The sequence below is a fragment of the Heterocephalus glaber genome, unplaced genomic scaffold, assembly GCF_053883595.1.
Source record: "Heterocephalus glaber isolate CG9 unplaced genomic scaffold, H.glaber_assembly_v1.0 deba00000594, whole genome shotgun sequence".
NCBI lineage: Eukaryota > Metazoa > Chordata > Mammalia > Rodentia > Bathyergidae > Heterocephalus > Heterocephalus glaber.
This window is the reverse complement of record NW_028258151.1, coordinates 26,361,615-26,381,651: the sequence shown is the minus strand read 5'-3', so window position 1 is coordinate 26,381,651 and position 20,037 is coordinate 26,361,615. Positions and strand designations below refer to the sequence as shown.

Here is a 20,037-nt window from a genome sequence, read left to right as displayed (position 1 = left end):
GTTGAAGATGGTGCATCCATTAAGATATATTTTATGTATTTCCATTAAATTAGCCAGTAGCCAATTAACTTGCTTTCTGATGTATACTGGTATCCTTAATTGAAGAAGACTATGGTCTCATCCAACTTTACAAAGCTCTTCTCTGAAGTAAAAGGCATTATACTATATTAAATATATATCACTGACATGAATATATTCACTGACATGAAACGTTACCAATTTGGAGTAAGGTATTCTCTGCGACTTAGAATTCTTTAGGTGTCTGTGTTATCCCCGTTGTAGCATGCCCACTACATTAAATACATCTTTGATAGTATCTATATTTCTCTTTAAAAAAACTTTTAAAACTTGACATTTTTGTAATCATTTATATTAAAAATTATGTATGGAGGAAATTTAAGCTCTACTTGATTTCTTTCCATTCTTTCTTTTCAATTTAGTGGTTATGGGTTTATTATATTTTAATATTTAAAATTATTTGAGCTTCTCTATACTCTTATAAGAATCCTTCACTTATATTATTCATCTTAAAATGCTTTATGGTTATATATCTTTCCTTGTAAAACAATCCATTAATGATTATTCCTCTCCATGGAACTTTGTGGAACTACCCAAAAGGATGAAAACTGTTTCTAAGTTCAAAAGAATTTTTTGTGCTCATTCCAACCGTTTCTTCAAATAGAACTTATTCTTGTATTGATGGCCTTTAAAGGGTATGTCTTACCTCTAATGGTATCCTGGAAACACATGAAGGCACAAAAACTGGGTCATCATTAACCTAGCCTACACCTACCGTATTTCTTAGAAGGCACATAAATATGATTTATTAAGTATAAATATGAATGGGTCCTTGAAAGCAAGTTTCTGAATCATGTTAGTGAAAAATTATTAGGAAGTTTAAAAAAGAATGAGGAGACAGGAGTTGTCTCAAGATTTTAGTGAAAAATATTATTATTATTCAGGCAATTCATTTGTATATGTATAACAGATTTTTGCCCTAACAAAAATGTTTTGCCCATTTTCTAGATATTCAATTACTTTCAGACACAATCTCATGGTAAGGAGACACAAAGTCTGTGACTCACTTGAGTTCAAGAGAGGGGAAACCCCAGTGTTTTTATTGAGATCTGAAGGGATCTCCAAAGGCCTTTGTGGGCAGAGGTGAGGCTCCTGATGGTGACTGGATCATGTGGGCATTATAGTTGATTGCCTACTAAGAGATGGGACCTGGTGGGAGGCGGGTCACTGGGCGCATGATGTTGAAGGCTGTAACTCCCCCTTGGCCCCACCCTTCTCTCTCTACTTTTTGGCTACCATGATTTGAACAGCTTTCCTCTATCCAACCCCTTTGATCATGTAGATGCTCATGAGTAGAAGGGTTGGGAAACGAGACAGTGTGTCCCTGAGAGGGCTGGGGGGGAAGCTGTGTGAGTGAAGCTAAATGGGCAGTGGTGACGCCAGGAAGTTGGTGACACCAAGAACATGGAGTTTCCTGCTAAGGAAAGCCACATCCAGTGGAAAAAGCTGCCCAAGACAGAGGACATGAGTGCTGTAAGGGGGTGAGGCCTGAGCCCTCTGAGGCACACATCTCACCACAAATTGCCCTGTGAGCTGCACATGGAGCTACTGGACTTAATGTTTGCCCTTAATGAGTTTCAGTCTTGCTTTGGTCCCCTTCCTATCTATCACTCTAGTTCTCCCTTTTGTAAAGAGAATATTTATTTTGTGCCATTTTAGGTGGACAGTAATTAAATTTCTTTTTGATTTCTACAAGAGCTCACAGCTAAATACTTCCTTTGAATCTTAGAGGGGACCTTGAACATTTAATCATTACTGAAACTATTAAGTCTTTGGCAACTGTTAGAGATGAACTCAATGTATTTTATACAAAGTGATCCACAATCTTATGGACTGCAATGAAATGGCAGGATTTCGATCTGGAATGTTCTCCAAAGGCTGATGTGTTCACAGACAGGACCTTTGGAGTGTGATTAGATATGAGGACACTATAGCTGACTTGCTGTTGGGTAGTAGTCCTCGGATAGAGGCTTGTCACAGAAGAGTATGGTTTCTACCCTGGCTACTACCTTCTCTCTCTTTCTTGGCCAACATGATTTGAGTATCTTCCTTCTGCCCAGGCCCTTCCATCATGCCATTTGTGCCTTGGATCCAGTTGACTATGGACTGAAATTTATGAAATGATAAGCCCAAAACAGTTACACAGTTGCCTTTAAATTTCCCAGTCAATTCTGAACACCAATGCAATGGTTCAAAGATTGGAAAATTCTACCTCAATCATCAAAGTTATGAGTTCTGCTTTATATAAGTAATAAATTAATTCTGTATTAATTCTGTATATAAGCAATAAATTAAGAGTGCTGAGAGGTACTCACTGAACTAGCTGATAATGCATGTTGAGTATAATTCTAGCACAATATTTGCTGAGTATGACTTCATGGTGAAAGTAATATTATACTTTCTAGCCTAAAGACAAACCTATAGTTAATGGTTCCAGATGTTGATATAGAGAAGTATAACCCCTGTTATAGTTTGTGTCTAGATGCCGTCCCACCAACTTCATGAAGACCTAAGTGGAACTTTTCAGAGGTGGCTGGATCTTATATGTGTGATGCTGGGATTAAGGGTATAAACATGGGATTATGGATGAATGATTACTAAATTAGTCCACTGATTGATTTAGCATAGTTCTGGCTGTGGATAAGGAGAAAGCCCGTCCGGATTTGGGGGACTCCACCAAAAGTTGCTTAGCTGGAAGGGATAAAAGGAGAGCCAGACTTATTGCTTGCTGTTTCCTGCCATGCCCTGCCATGCCATGGACTGTTTCTCCTCTGTGATGCCCTTCTGATGTGCCACCCAGCCTGGGAGCCAAGTGACTATTGACTGAAACCTCTACAAACTGTGAGCTGAAATAAACCTTTTCTCCTTTAACTTATAATGTTAAGTATTTTGTCTCAGCAACAAGAAAAATAACTATGACAACCTTTAGCTTCAAAATTAAATATACCTGAAATTTGGTTAACAAAACTATTGTAATTAACACATTACTCATCTTCTACCAAAAATGTACATCTGGATATGTTTAACAAATATCAATTAGAGGAACAGCCTGGGAGGTAAAAAAATTATTATTTGTGATAAACATCAGTTTTACACAGTAATGAACACAAAGGAGGGTTCTCTGATTCTCCTATGGCAGAATTTTGACTGAAAATATGGTTAGTAAAGGGGATAACTGGAGGAGGTGAAATGACAATTAATTGAAGAAAAAAACCAATGTAGCAAAATAAACTAATATCTTAAAAATCTGAACAATAAAAAAAATTTGCAGATAGAAAAATATTCTATTCTAATAATATTCTATTCTCATAATACTTATTCTAATTTATAAGTACAAACAAAGCAATTAACATAAAAATGTCAGAAGCATTTTTCATGAAGAACTGCAAATCATTTTATTGAAGTATAATACATTCTTTTCACTGTTAGAAACATAAAAATAATAGCATGGTTTTGGGTTTTTTGTTGGTTTTGTTTTTAACTCTCAAATTGTCCAATTTGCCTTCTTGATGGCATATGGTCAATATGACAATATTTGTCTACGTCTTGCTGATATGAAATAGTTGACTAGTGTAGAAAAAAGCTAGAGTTAGAACTGAAACACTGACTATTTTCTGAATTTTTTTTAGGAAGTCAAGGCATGAGAAAGAGCAGAATTACTTGATCTCTCAAAGTTTGACTTCCAAAGGATTATAAAACACAATGTTAAAAATTTAATGTCCATTCATATCTCTAATAGCAAAACTCATGAAACAATGATAAAATACATATCTAAGCACCCAGTCTTTAAGCATATATTTACAGTTTATTCTTATATGTTTTACAAAATTAAAATTATATATATATATTGTATCCATTTATTATTTGTGAAACAATAAGGCAATGTTATGATTGAATATAAACTATTGACAATCTGATCAAACAACAACAAAGAAGGCATCTTGAAGAATGCAATTTGTAAAATAAGATCAGCAAAAACAAGTAGAAAATTATCGAAAGACAAGAATACAGCACTTCACTCAAAGAAATAGCATATATGGAGACACATACATGAAGTTCCAATTCAGAACTGGAATCACTGGATTGGATATCATCTTGGATCTGTTGAGTGGGTGGTATTATCAGGTGATTTGAATAGTCACAAGTGATGAATAGGCATGAGCTATTAAGGCAAGGAGTTCTTGGAAAGAGATATGAGTAAATATCTTAGTGAGTTTTGTCATTACTGAGACTTAATACTTGATATCCAGAGAAGATGAGGTCTCAAACATAGCTCCAAACTTTTAAAAGGAAACTTCTAAATAAAGGAAATGTAATGATGAGGAAGAAAGTACATCTCTGATTCAAAGGCCACTTTTGTAAAGTGTGCAAAAAAAATCAAGAAGAAACTTTCTGATGCAGACAAGAAGTTGGCAAGCAGGAAAAGTGCTTTAGCAAGTGCTGATTTAGAAGAAGAAATTCTCCAAAAACAAGGGCAGAAAGGGAAAAAGTCTCACTCTAGTGTTAAAGTAGCATATAGAAAAGTACATGATGATATAGATCACAACTTTGATGCATGTCAAAGAAAGAAAATCCCAGTCAACCAAGAAGAAGAAAGATTAAAAAATGAGAGGACTGTGTTGGGAATTTGCCTATCACATGTAATAAGAAGAAGCTGAAGTCATTTTTTAAAAAGTATGGACAAATAGAATCTGTATGATTTCATTCTCTGATTCCAGCAGAGGGAACTGTATCCAAAAAGTTGGCAGCAATCAAATGTAAAATTCATCCTGATCAGAAAAACATAAATGCTTATGTTGTGTTTAAGGAAGAGAGTGCTGCTACAAAAGCATTGAAAAGAAATGGGGCCCAGATTGCAGATGGATTTCGTATTTGGGTTGATCTTGCATCTGAGACCTCATCTAGAGACAAGAGATCAGTGTTTGTTGGGAATCTCCCTTACAAAGTTGAAGAAACTGCTGTGGAAGAACACTTTCTGGACTGTGGCAGTATTGTGTCAGTGAGGATTGTGAGAGACCCAGTTACAGGAGTTGGCAAAGGGTCTGGCTATGTGCTCTTTGAGAACACAGATGCTGTTCATCTTGCTCTGAAATTAAACAATTCTGAGCGAATGGGAAGAAAACTCAGAGTCATGCACTCTATTAATAAAGAAAAATTAAAACAACAAAGTTCAAATCCAGGTTTAAAGAATGTCAGTAAATCTAAGCAGAGATTTAATTTTGCTTCCAAATATGTAGGGCAATCTAAAGTGTATTTATTGGAGAAAAAGCTGTTCTGAAGAAGAAGAAAGGAGGAGGAGGAGGAGGAGGAGGAGGAGGAGGAGGAGGAGGAGGAGGAGGAGGAGAAGGAGAAGGAGAAGGAGAGGAAGGAGAAGGAGAGACAGAAAAGTGGGCAAACTAAGAATGTGACAAAACAGAAGTAACCATCAGAAGCTGCTTGCTTTTTTTCCCCATGAGGTCTGGAAATTTAAGTGTGGTGAACTCATAGACTGAGCATCACAATCTTGTATGGATTGTGTATGTGAAATGTGGACTTGCACAACCTTATTCACACTGTAATCCCATCACAGCATTTGTTTTTTAATGTAGGCAGATTAGTTACTATGGATTATGTGTTACAACTGATGGTATAGAGATTATTTTACTAGGCCTGGTCAACATTTAGAATTTTAATGATTATTTAACTCTGTGTTAAAAGATAATTAACACTTCAGAGAGTTATTTCAAGAATTTTTTTTGCTAGAGATGAGACATAATTTAAATAAAAACAAACAATAAATCTTAAAAAAAAATACTTGACACCTGCAACTCATAGAGGAGAGATTTATTTTGACTCATGGTTGTAATACATCATAGGCCAGCCCCAGTGCAGAATGGCATTGTACAAGGCTATTGTAGAGGAAAAGCTGTTCACTTCATGGCATCCAGGAAGAAAACAGGATCAAGGTAGGAGCTGGGCAGGAAGGTATAAACTTCTAGGTCACCTCCATAGTGACCCATCTCGTCTGTCTAGATTTCACCTCCTAAAAGCAAGTCAGCTTTAATGCACCTATATAATCCATTCAAAAGTCCCACCTATGATTATATGATTATACAAGGCTTTACAAGGAAAGTAGATATTAAACTATAACAACAAACTTCATATTTATAGATGGAATAGTTGTAATTAATATTGAAGAATGTGAAAATGTAAATGAGGATTAATCATAGACCTTGCATTTAAAAAAGATACAAAGGAAAATGTCTACAAATTAAGAAAAAGTCAAAGGCATAATAGAAAGAGCACTGTAAAGTGCTGAAGAATCAAATGGATAGGAATGTTTTCTAGAACTGCTATTTTCTGATCACCTATTTTGCTACCTCTGCAGGAGAAAGGGATGACCTGTTGGAGAAAGGTACTCATGACTTAAGTTTAGTATAAAATTCAATGTGGATTATAACATATTCCAAGAATGAATTTGGATAGAAAGAACTCACAGGATGAAGTAGAATGCTGAAAGTTTAAGTCTGGAGGTTGGAGAATGGTGCTGTAATGGTTAAGATGGACTGTCAACTTCATTGGCTCAGGAGCCACCCAGGAGATTAATAAAGGACACTTTTGGACATCTGGGTGAATAATGGAGGATTCTATATCTGATCCGTACCCCTTCCTCTCTGGCATTGCCCCTCTACTCAGTTTCCTGGCTGTGAAGAACTAAGCAGTTTTGTTTCTGTCACGATGCTTCTACCTTGAAATCAGTTGACGATGGACTGAATCTTCTGAAATCATCAGTCAAACTAAACCTTCCTTTCTTAAATGAAGCTATCAAATATTTTTTTGAACAACAGAAAATCTGACTAATACAGCTACAAATAGGAAAATAAAACCCAGGATAACAATTTTTACTGAGCTTGCAGTTTTAGCAACATTCCTTGGCTCTAAAAATAAGTACAAGAAAAAAAAAAGTAACTATATAAAATTAAGTCAATAAACTATGAAATATATAATAAAGTTGTGATAATTTCTGACTTTAAAATCTATAATTTTTGATGGCATGGATCTTGGCTGAGCCAGACGATAGGTAGTATGATTGAAAAATACAGTACATTATTAAATTAAGACCCAGTGAATAAGGTGGATGAGAACACACCATAGCACTATTACAAGGCTATCCTTCTGTCTGATGGCTCTTGGTAGCAGCATTCACTACATTTTTATCACATCTTTTAGAAATACTCATGAAAGAAGACTCTTGGGACTACTTCAGAAAGTGGCAAGAATGATGAATAAGTGTGTTAAAAGTGAGGAAAAGGATTTTGAAGGATATTAATGGCAATGTATTTTTCATTTTAATGACTTTTAAAAATTAAAAAATTCCCTATATATTTGATCACATTGCATATATATTTATCCATTTTTCATGTTAGTACCAAAAAGAAATTATCTAATTATATTCTGGCATTGGAGTTTCTATGAATCACCCAAAATATCTGCTGCTTTACTACAAAAGACTGAAAATTTCATGGAGTGGCATGAGGTTCCTAAGAAATTATTTACTCATAGGAGAGAAATACGACATGGCCTGGAGTCAGTCAGCAATGCAGACTGAGGACTGCAGGTCCTGAAGGTTTTTGGGGAGGACACAGAGTTAGAAGTTCCTCAGAGAGTGTTAGGAGTCTGTTATGATGACTCAAACATGACTTATACTGAAGTGGTTCTCAAACTTTTTGGTCTTAGGACTCCTTTATATTCTTAAAAATTATAGATCGTGAAGATTCTCTTACAGTAATATGCTGTAGCTGTGCTTACTGAACAAAAAGAGCAGTTCACTGTATGTTTTTCCTTTAAAAATTAGCATGCAGTTATGATAATAGATATGTTGAAATCAGACAGGGTGGGACTATTCACTAGAGAATTTGAAATGAAAATATTAAAAATTAAAATGTTTTAAAGATCAATTACCAATCTACAGCTTGTTATGGTTCTCTGCATTTAATATATTAGACATTAAACAGAAGAATATTTAAAATAAAAGGACACAAGTACCTATGTGACATCAAGAAAACTTCTGTGAATTTATTTGAGAGAAGAAAGAAGGTAAATAAGGCCATATCATTATTATGAAAATAGTTTTGATATGTGGACCACTTGCAGACTTTTGGGGACCCTCTGTTGTCCTACATGTTTGAAACTACTGTTTAACATTGCAATAGTTAGAATGTTATTTTACTCTGACCATTCTACTCATGCCAGGTACAAACAGGACAAAACATATGTAAACATAAGCTAAAATAATTAGAAACGGACTTACATTGTGAGATTTCCTTATCTGTATATAACAACACAGTCATCCTCCTTCATACTTAAGAATAAGAGATTTCTTGTCTATTATACTCTAAGTTACAAAAAACACATCAGAAACTTGTCTTCTTAAATGTGGAGAAAGAAACATGATTAGAGTACTGAATTACTCAGATCCATAAAAGTAAGCTAGGATGACACATAAATGTTTGGACAGTAGTATGCCTGAGTGGTAGAAAGAGTGATAGATCTCTGGGTGATAGAGAGTAGTGAGAAAGCATAATCAGGATTGATTTACAGGCTAATGAAATACAATCCTAAGAGAGGCCAACAAATATAGAAATGTACACTGTTTTGTAAACTGCTCATGTTTTTATATAATTAGTAGATGAAAGCTGAACACTAGTGAAATTAACTTTACTCAATAGAATACTTTACTGCTATTGCTGAATAGAGTATGCCTATAGGCAATTAAGATTTATTTAGTGCCACTGTTTCTAACCATAATCTCTGCATAACTGTGTGAGTTCTCTTTTGCCATATAATATGATACTACAAGCTCAGCATCTAAAAACAACACACATCTATAATCTCACACTTAACCCAAGCTGTGTTCTCTACTCATATTCTCATAATACTGTATTCTCATCCAAAGGTTCATTTGAGGAAAAATATGCTACCATATTATTAGGAGAGTTTATTTTCTTGCACTCATAGGACTAAAGGTCTGGCTTCTTGCTGGCTGTCAGATGGAAGCCATCTTCAGCTCCTAGACGTTTTCAGAAAGACACTCACATATCTCATAAATACTTTTTGCAGTTCCAAGAGGCTGTCTCCAACATGGCTGTGTCTCACTTTTCTCATCACTGTAACACAGTACCTGACACCCAAAACTTAAAGGAGGAAAGGTTTATTTCGACTCACAGTGTGCAGAGGTTTCAGTCCATAGTCAGATGACTTCAAGACAGGGTGGCATGGCAGAGGGGCATCACAGAGCAGAAAACGTCCATGGTGTGGCAGAGCAGGAAGCAGCAAGCAACAGCAGCAGCAGCAAGCCTGCCTTTTTTCTCTCCCTTTATATTCCATCCAGGCTATAAGCCTATTGATTGTTGCCACCGACACCCAGGGTGGGCCTTCTCTTCTATACACCCAGAACTATGTTAAACCAATTTGGTTATCACATACCCTTAATCCCAACATCACACACCCATGATCCAGCCATTTTCCAAATCCCTACCTATGAGGACAGGAGGCTTTTGGGGGAACACTAGGTACAAGCAATAACAGACTGCTTGCTTAAAATCACTGATTATTTCATCAAAACAAGAATGAGAATCTCTACAAAAGTCTGCTGGGGAGACAGTTACAAATAACATAAAATAATGGAAATGGTATCTCTTCACTTTTGCCATTTAAATAACATGACTACTAAGGCAACATGTTTTGCTATATTATAATGGACAGAAGCAAATTGCAGGTCCAACACACATTCAAAGAGAAGCTATTACAGTTTGGATCTTAAATATCTTCCAAGGGCCCATATAGTAACAGACACTTGTTGCCAGCCTGCAGTGCTATTGCAAAATGGTAAAACACTCAACAGGGCCTAGTGGAAGGAAGTCAGGCCATTGAGGGTGTGCCTTTAGAGGGTCAATTGAGACGCTGGTCCTCCTTTCTCTCTGTGCATTGAAGCCACCACGATTTGTTCAACTTTGCTCCCCTACATGCACCCTGCCATGATATTCTGTCCTGAGAAAGGACCAAAACCATGGAGCCAAATTACCATGGACTCACACCTCTAATAGCCAAAGGAAAGCTTTCCTTCTTATAAGTTAATTATCTCAGGTATTTTCCACAGCAATGGAAAGCTGAGTAACAGAAAGGATTTCAAAAGAATATGAATAGCAGAAGTAGATATCATTGTGCCTTACCTCACAGTCTACCTTAACATCTACCAAAATTATTGTGAAAGAAATAGCTAATATTGTAAAGATACTAAGGAAATCATAGACAGTATAGTGCTTTCATCATGGAGCTTTCCAAAAATGTTACAGACATCAATTATTTCTCAGAAGATGATCATGAAGTATTAGGGAAATATTAAAATATATTTTATAAAACTTATAAATAAAATATTTAAGAAATCAGGGTGTGTTTCTATTCCCGTAAAATTTTTACATGGGGTTTTATATTTAAATAGTTCACAAGACATTCCTCATCAGGATTTTTAATGACGATCTCCTCCAATTCTTGAAAGTTGCTATCAAGGAAAAACTTTGCTCAAACAGAAAGGTGATAAAATATTGAACATTCATTTCATAACCACTGAAAAATTTAGATCATTAAAAATTATTTTTAAATAACCTAACAGCTTTGGCTTTTCTTTCATGACACATAAAATGTGAAATATTCTTGTAATAATGCAAATTGATTTCATTCCATGGAAATTTTTACATCAAGTATATCATAGAATGTAATGAAGTTCCAATTTGTAGAACATGGGTATATTATTAGAAAGCTTTGTTGAAGGAGTTACTTGCCATTAGGAGGCCACATCAAATGCACAATGAATAGATGTATCTGATGTGGGAAAAGAGAGTCCTTTGGAGAAAATTCTGAGCTTTGCTCAACAAGAGTCCCACTCCATGTTACCTTGAGCTGAATGCCTACACACTGAATACCTGGGATGAGACTCTTCCAATATCTCCTTAAGCAACCTTTCTCCTAAAGCATGTTGTGCAATTCAATGCTAAAAAAACCTACTCCTTGGCTATATTCAGCATGTGATGTTTAAGCAGCATGTATTGATTTTTCCTTCATGGATGAATTCCTTAGAGAAGGACATTAGACTCTATACTGTTTAGTCTGTATCTTGAAGGATTATGGGAAAGAAAATTAGTCTAAGATGATCAGTTAGTGACTATAGGCAATCTCTACCAAGCCAAGCCTCTCCCAGTTACCCCAATGTCTAAGACAATCCTTTTATTTATGGTTAACTCACATTTGTGGTCTGTCAGTGGTTACTGAATTCAGAAGTAGTTAAAATATTATTTAAATAAGCACACCTGCACACTAGATCAATGAACAAAGGATGCCTACCTTGGTAAAATATTCACCAACATGAAAGTGTAATTCAAAAGAAACTCATTGATGAGAACTATCCCAACTTGGAAACACCTTACATATTTTAGTGAAGCTGTTTGTATGTACTGTATTGTGCTCAATACACTTTAACAGGTATTTAGATAAATAAATATAAAGAAAGTAATTATTTACATGGGTAGGGTCAAGAAAAAGGTGCTTTTTCTTCTCACACACCAATATGGTATAACAGGTTTTTTTTTCTATTTGTACCAATTTTATCATCACAACTATAACATTAGAGAATTAGGCAGAGGAAGTGATCCAGTCCCAGCGCCCAGGAGGAGGCTTCCAGGTTGCCATTTCACCACTCCCAAGGCAGAGTAGGTGAGCCAGAGTGCCAGCAGCATTCCCCCAACCCGGATATGAGAAGACAAGTAAGCAATCCACAAAAACAGACTTCCAGATCACCTACAGCAACCCCAAAGAGAAAAGAGATGGAACAGTCTGATACTCAACCACCTGGACTCCCTGAACTGGCAAGAAAAGAGAATCTGGAAAAAATAAAATCAGAAATAATTTCTCACAAAACAGCAGACATTGTGCCCATAGTGCAAGACAAGATTAATAAATGTAGAGAAGACACAGATAAAAAAACAGAGCTGAGGAACATGATGGAATCCCAACATAGGAAACAAATGGAACCCATAAAACAGATACAAACCATTTTCAAGGAGATTAAAAACTCCATTGAAAGTCTACGCAGCAGAATGAACCAATGTGAGGACAGAATTTCAGATATAGAAGATAAGATTGCAGTTAGTGACCAGGAAAAGAAAAATTGCTTTAATATTGTAAGGGACCATGAGAAAGGAACCCAGCAGCTGCTAGATGATGCAAAGAAGAATAATGTAAGACTGATTGGAGTCAGTGAAGAATCAGGAGAGAGTGTAGATGACATAAAAAAAAAAAAACAAACTGTTCACAGAAGTGATGGCAGAAAGCTTCCCAAGCGGGGGAAGAGAACTTGACATACAGATAAGTAAGGCATATAGGACTCCAATTAGACTTGATAAAAAAATAAATCTACACATAGGCATATAATAGGATTGCAGAAATCGAACAGAAGAACAAAATTCTACAAGCAGTGAGAGAAAAGAAACAAATCACACACAAAGAAAAGCCCATCAGAATCACAGCAGATTTATCAACACAAACCCTCAAATCAAGGAGAGCCTGGAGTGAAGTATTTCAAGCCCTAAAAGAAAATAACTTCCAACCTGGACTACTGTATCCGGCAAAATTATCTTTCAAAATTGATGGGGAAATTAGATACTTCCATGACAAAGAATACCTGAGAAATTTTGTGAACACCAAACCAGCACTCCAAACAATTTTAAGCAATATCCTAGAAAACTATCAATGTTAATTGCCTCAATTCACCAATCAAAAGAAATAGACTGGCAGAATGGATTAAGAAGCAAAACCCAGAAATATGCTATATACAAGAAACACACCTAACTCAAAAGGAAATCCATAACCTGAAAGTAAAAGGATGGAAAACAGTTCTCCACCCAACAGGAACCCAGAAAAAAGCAGGCATAACAATCTTATTTGCAGACAAAGTAGATTTCAAACCAAAACTAATTAAGAGAGACAAAGATGGTCAGTACATCCTTGGGAAAGGAACAATCCAAGAGGAAGAGATGAAAATCCTAAATATATATGCACCAAATACAAATGCCCTCAACTATACAAAACAAATATTAATGGACATGAAAAACCAAACAAGCACTAATAAAATTGTAGTGGGGGACCTCAACACCTCTCTATCACAAACAGATCAACTAGAAAAAATACTAACAATGAAATTCTAGAACTGAACAAAGCTATTGAACAAATGGACTTAATACATGTTTACAGAGTGTTCCACCCCACAAAATAAGAATACACATTCTTTTCAGCTGCACAAAGGTCATTCTCCAAAATAGATCACATGCTAGCTCATAGGACATATTTAAGTAAATGTAAAAGAATTGAACTTATCCCCTGTATATTATCAGACTATAGTGCAATACAATTGGAGATCAATAACATAAGAAACTGCAAAACACCCACAAACACATGGAAATTGAACAACACCCTCCTGAACAACCAATCGGTCACAGAGGAAATTAAAGAAGAAATTAGGCAGTTTCTACAAGTAAATGAAAATGCCAGTACAACATACAGGAATCTGTGGGACACAATGAAAACAGTTCTATGCGGGAAATTCATAGCAGTGAATGCCCATATTAGGACAACAGAGAGAACTCAGTTTAATAACTTAATGCAGAACCTCAAGCTTCCAGAAAAAGAAGAGCATAACAAACCCAAAGCTCGTACAAGAAAGGAAATTATAAAGGTCCAAGCAGAAATCAATGCAATGGAGACTAAGAGAATGATACAAAAAAAATCAATGAATCAAAGAGTTGGTTTTTTGAAAGAATAAATAAAATCGATAAACCTTTAGCCAACCTTATCAAAAAAAGGAAAGAAAAGGCTCAAATACATGCAATTAAGAATGAAAAAGGTGAAGCCACAACAAACCCAGCAGAAATCCAGAGAATCATCAATACCACTTTGAGAACCTGTACTCTAATAAAATGGAAAACAGAGAAGAAATGGACAGATTCATAGATACATATGAATTGCCAAAATTAAATGAAGAAGATATAGAAATTCTAAACACCCCAATTACAATGAGTGAAATTGAAAATGTAATAAAAACTTACCAACAAAGAAAAGCCCAGGTCCTGATGGCTTTACTGCTGAATTCTACAAGACGTTTAAAGAAGAAGTATTACCATTATTCTTTAAACTCATCAAGGAAATTGAAAGGGAACCAAAGCTTCCAAATTCATTCCTGGAAGCAAGTGTTACTTTGATTCCAAAACCAGGGAAAGACCCAACCAGAAAGAGAACTACAGACCAATCTCCCTAATGAACATAGATGCAAAAATCCTCAACAAGATACTGGCAAACGGAATACAGAGGGTCATCAAGAAGATCATACACCCTGACCAAGTTGAATTTATCCCAGGGATACAAGGATGGTTCAACATCCATAAATCAATAAATGTAATACGCTCTATTAACAGAGTCAAGGACAAAAACCACATGATCATCTCAATAGATGCAGAAAAAGCATTTGACAAAATCCAACACCCATTCATGATAAAAATGCTACAGAAAATTGGAATAGGAGGTCTTTATCTCAACCTGATTAAGGCTATCTATGAAAAACCAACAGCCAGCAACTTACTAAATGGTCACAAACTGAAAACTTTCACGCTAAAATCAGGAACAAGACAAGGATGCCCCCTATCACCACTCCTGTTCAATATTGTTCTGGAAACATTAGCCACAGCAGTTAGAAAAGAGAAAGAAAAAAAAAGAATAAAGATAGGAAAGGAATAAGTTAAACTGTCATTATTTGCTGATAATATGATACTTTACATAGAAGACCCAAAAAACTCAGTCAAAAGTCTTCTAGACCTAATTGACAGATTCAGTAGAGTAGCTGGATACAAGATTAGCAATCAAAAACCAATATCTTTTTATATGCAAATAGCAGACCCATTGAGGGAGAAATTCGGGAAATAATTCCTTTTACAATAGCATCAAAAAAATGAAATATCTAGGAATCAACATAACAAAGGAAGCAAAAAACCTCGACATAGAAAACTAGAGCACTCTGAAGAAGGAGATGCAAGAGGATATAAGAAAATGGAAAGATATCCCTTGTTCCTGGGTAGGAAGAACCAATATAGTGAAAATGGCCATACTTCCAAAACTACTATATAGATTCAGTGCAATGCCAATTGAAATTCCAACAATATATTTCACAGAACAAGAGAAAACAATCCAAAAATTCATTTGGAAGCAGAAGAAACCTAGAATAGCAAAAGAAATTCTGGGCAACAGAGACATGGCAGGGGGCATCACAATCCCCAACTTGAAACTATACTACAAAGCTACTGTGATAAAAACAGCATGGTACTGGCAAAGGAACAGACCTGAGGATCAGTGGAATAGATTAGAAGATGCAGAAACAACTCCAGACATACTCAGTCATCTCATCTTTGACAAAGGAGTCAACCTCCCTCATTGGAGGAAAGATAGCCTATTTAATAAATGGTGTTGGAAAAACTGGATTTCAACCTGTCAGAGATTAAAACTAGACCCATACCTATCACCGCACACTAAACTAAGATAGAAGTGGATTAAAGATCTAAATATTAAGTCAGAAACACTAAACTTGCGGGAAGATAAGTTAGGTAGAACTCTTGATGACATTGGCATAGGAAAAGACTTTATGAACAAATCTTCAGTAGCACAGGAGCTAGCACAAAGAATCAACAACTGGGATCTCATCGTATTAAAAAGCTTCTGCACTGCAAGAGAAACTACCAAAAGAGCTAAGAGACAACCTACAATGTGGGAAGAAATATTTAGCAGCTGTAGCTCAGACAAAGGTCTCCTATCAAGAATATATAAAGAACTTAAAAAAAATCAGACCTCCCAAATTCAAAGACCCAATTCAAAAACGGGCATCTGAAATGAACAGACATTTCTCAGACAAAGAAGTAAAAGCAGCAAATAAATATATGAAAAAATGTTCAACATCACTGGTCATTCAAGAGATGCAGATGAAAACAACACTGAGATTCCACCTCACTCCACAAAGAATGGCTGCTATCAAGAAATCAACCAATAACAAATGCTGGTGGGGGTGTGGAGAGAAAGGAACCCTTCTCCATTGTTGGTGGGAATGTAGATTGGTGCAACCACTGCAGAAATCAGTATGGAGATACCTCAAAGAACTAGAACTATAGGTCCCATTTGACCCAGCTATTCCCCTACTGGGAATCTTCCCCAAAGAATTAAAAGAATCATACCACAGTGATATATGTGCACCTATGTTTATAGTGGCACTGTTTGTAATAGCTAAAGCTTGGAAACAGCCTAAGTGCCCATTGACTGGAAACTGGATAAAGAAGATGTGGGGTTTTTTTATAAAATGGAGTACTACTCCGCCATAAAGAATGAGAAACTAGAGACATTTATAGCTAAATGGATGCATATTGAGGCCATACTCTTAAGTGAAATAAATAGGACACACTTGTTAATACTGAATAGTTTCTCTAGTGTAAGAAATTGAAAGTATAAATAAAGATGAAAATGATTAAAATGAATAACTGATAATTTGAAATAAGAAGAGGTCCAAGGGTTTGGGGATGGTGGAAGGGAATGGGGAAAGGGAAGAAGGGAAAGGAAAAATTATGAGAAAAAAAAATGGAATAAAACTCTGTATAAATCGGGAAGGTTGGAGGGGGTGAAAGGTGCACAGGTAATGGGAGAAAAAATAGAAACTAAGATGCATCATGTTCTGGTACAAACACCCAGTGATAAATGTAAATGTATTTTATACCTAAAATGTACCAATAAATATATATATATATATTAAAAAAATTCTATAATTTTAGTCTTTCATGTTTAGGTTCATAGATCCTTTCAAGTTCTTTCTGTGTATGGAAATAAAGGGTTGAGGTTAATTTTTTATATACAGATACCAGGTGTTCCAGTGCCATTTGCTGAAAACAGTATCTTTCCTCTGCTCTTGAATTGAGTTTATATTCTATAAAATGTTAATGTTAATCTTTCAAAACTTAGTGGACTATATATGTGTGATTCTATTTCTAGATTCTCTGTTTTATTCCAATGATCTGTGTGTCTTTCCTTATGCCAGCATTGCCTTGATTACTGTAGCTTTAAAGGAAGTCTTAAAATTAGGTACTAAATGTCTTCCAACACTGTTTTTTTTTCCTTTTCCTTTTCACTTTTCTGCATCCTTTGTACTCCTAAATAAATTTTAAATTTCAATATCCAATTCTTCATTTATAGCAAGTATACATAGACCTGAATTTTTATATATACCTTGTGTTTTCTAATCCTGCTAAATTCAAGTACAAGTTCTAGGGGTTCCTAGAGATTTCTTAGTATTTTCTCTGTAGATGATTATTTCATCTCCATATAAAGATTTTACTTCTACCTTGACAATCCTATCCTAATTGTGTCATTTTATTGCCAGACTATTTTGGTTTAGGCCTATGTTTCAAAGTTTAATGGACAGATGAAGAGTAGGCATATCTGCCCTTCTTCCCCACCTTAGGGAGAAAGCATTGTATCTTCTACATTCACATAAGGCCTTTTTCCTGGAACTATGGAGTACATGTCTTTGATCTGTTGAGAAGGTTCTGTTCTAGTTCTAGTCTCCTGATAGCTTTTTCCATGAACAGCTGCAGAATTTAGTCCAGTACTTTTTCTCCAACTAGTGAAAGTATCATATGGCTTTTTCTTTTCCTCTGTTAAAATGATGACTTTTGGGGGTGGATCTTTCAATGCTGAACCAACACTGCCATCCCTATAATAAAACCACTTTCTACATACTGCCAGATCTGACTTCTAACAGTTTGTTTTGTTAAACAAATTTCTATGTTCATACTTTTTTCTTCTATTATCTTTATCCAGTTTTAGGATTAGTACAATGTTAAGTAACTAAAATGAGAGGAGAAGTTTTCCTTTCTTTTTTCTGCTTTAAATGTTTGATATAATATATCTGTTAAAATGTATATGAGCCTGTTGTTGTCATATAGGTAGGTTTTCAAGCTAAGAATATACTTTCTTTAATAGGTGGTATTCAAATTTTATATTTCCTCCAGAGTTAGTTTCATTAATTTGTCTTCCAAGGTACTTCTTAGAAGTTGTCAAATTTATTTCAAAAAAGATTTTTTATAATATGCTCTCTATATCCTTTTAAATTCTGTAAAATCTGTGGTAATGTCTCCTAGATCTTGATACTCTAATTTTAAAAATATATAATTGATGCTATGTAATAGGAAGAAAGGGTCTAAAGGAGTATGGGAAGTGGGAGGGGTAGGGGAAAGGATAGAAGTGAAAAGAAAAAATATGAGAAAAGGAAAAAGATGGAAACAAAGTCTTTGCAAATAGGGAAAGGTGGAGGGGTGAAGGGAGGGCAGGAGAAGGGGAAAAAAAATAAGAACCAAGGTACTCATGCAATGGTGCAAGATCCCAATGATGAATTAACTGTTTTTTATACCTAAAATGTACCAATAAATTTAATGGGGAAAAACCAAAAAGAAAAACATTTGAGAATTAAACTTATACATGTATTATAATTTGATTGATTTGCTCCAAATTGACGTACATGTTTACATTTTATCTTCTTGGGACAACGACTCTCTGAGATTGCTCATAACATGAATATGTTGTTTTTCACTTTAATATATATCGCCAGACTATTTACTAGAAAGGCTGTATTTACACTTCTATCAAGAGAGTATTAAACTGTTTTACCTACCTCTCATGAATATCATGCCTCCTCAATCTTTTTAATCTTCACTATCAGGTCTCTGGTATTCTAAAGCTCTACTGAATTGCTAGCTATTATTATGATGTTTACTATAAATAGCCGGTCAATTCTTGAACACTATTTATTGAATCACCTAATTGCCCAGTAGCTAAAAATACTGTGGCAGAGACTGGCAAATATCTTCTGACAAACATGTTCATGTGTTCATGTTTGGGCACACACATTATATTTCTCATTTCCCTTTGAAGTTAGGTAAAATCATAAGACTGAGTTCTAGCGAGAGCCTATAAGCTAAACTAATCTATGTCATTTCTAGACCAAACTTTAGAATCACTATATTTGTTTACCAAGGCTGCAGGGGCAATTTACCACATACTTGGTGGCTTAATATGACAAATTTATTTCTCATATCTGGAGGCTGGGTTCCCAGCAATTTTTGGAGTTCCTTGGCTTGTAGCTGCATCACTCAAATCTCTGCCTCTCTCTTCATGTGTGTTTCTCCCATTCGTCTCTTTTGTCCTCTCCTTTTCTTCTACGGATATGAGTCATCAGATTTAGGGCTCATACTAAGACTTGGATATTTTATTTAATGATCCTTAGTTAACTGTATCTGCAAAGAACTTTCTAAAAAAGGCATGTAGTGAGTTTATTATAGCTGGTGAATTATGAGACGTCATATTGAAGTCACTACAATAGTCATCTCTCCCATGTATTATCTTTTCCTGTTCACAGACAAATGAAGGTGATAATCATTAAACATTAGATGTCAAATATTACCATGCATCAGAATCATCTGGAAAGCCTGTTAAAACATACAGAAGGTTGTTCTCTACCACCAAAATTTCTGATGTAACAAGTCAGAGATGGAATCCAAAATTGCATTTTGAAGGAGTCTATTTGTTGTGCTGATGTTACTGGCTGGGGAACCACAGTGTGAACACTAGTGATCAAAATTAAAATATCAAAATGATATTCTGACATCAAAATATGGAAGAATACTGAAAAAATCCCTTTATTCATATGAAAATCCTTAGTTTACACTAAGAGAAATCGATATCAACGATCATATATTATTCCAATCAAAATAAATCACTTGTTTTTATATAGTACTCATTTTCCATGGTGAATATATTTCTGAACTATCTGCTCTACTTCATTAAACT

General features: G+C 35.3%; 1 pseudogene; it reads left to right on the top strand.

The window, feature by feature from the left end:
• The first annotated feature begins 1,482 nt into the window (after positions 1-1,482).
• Positions 1,483-5,409, top strand: LOC101700789 (RNA-binding protein 34-like; annotated as a pseudogene).
• Positions 5,410-20,037: the final 14,628 nt, after the last annotated feature.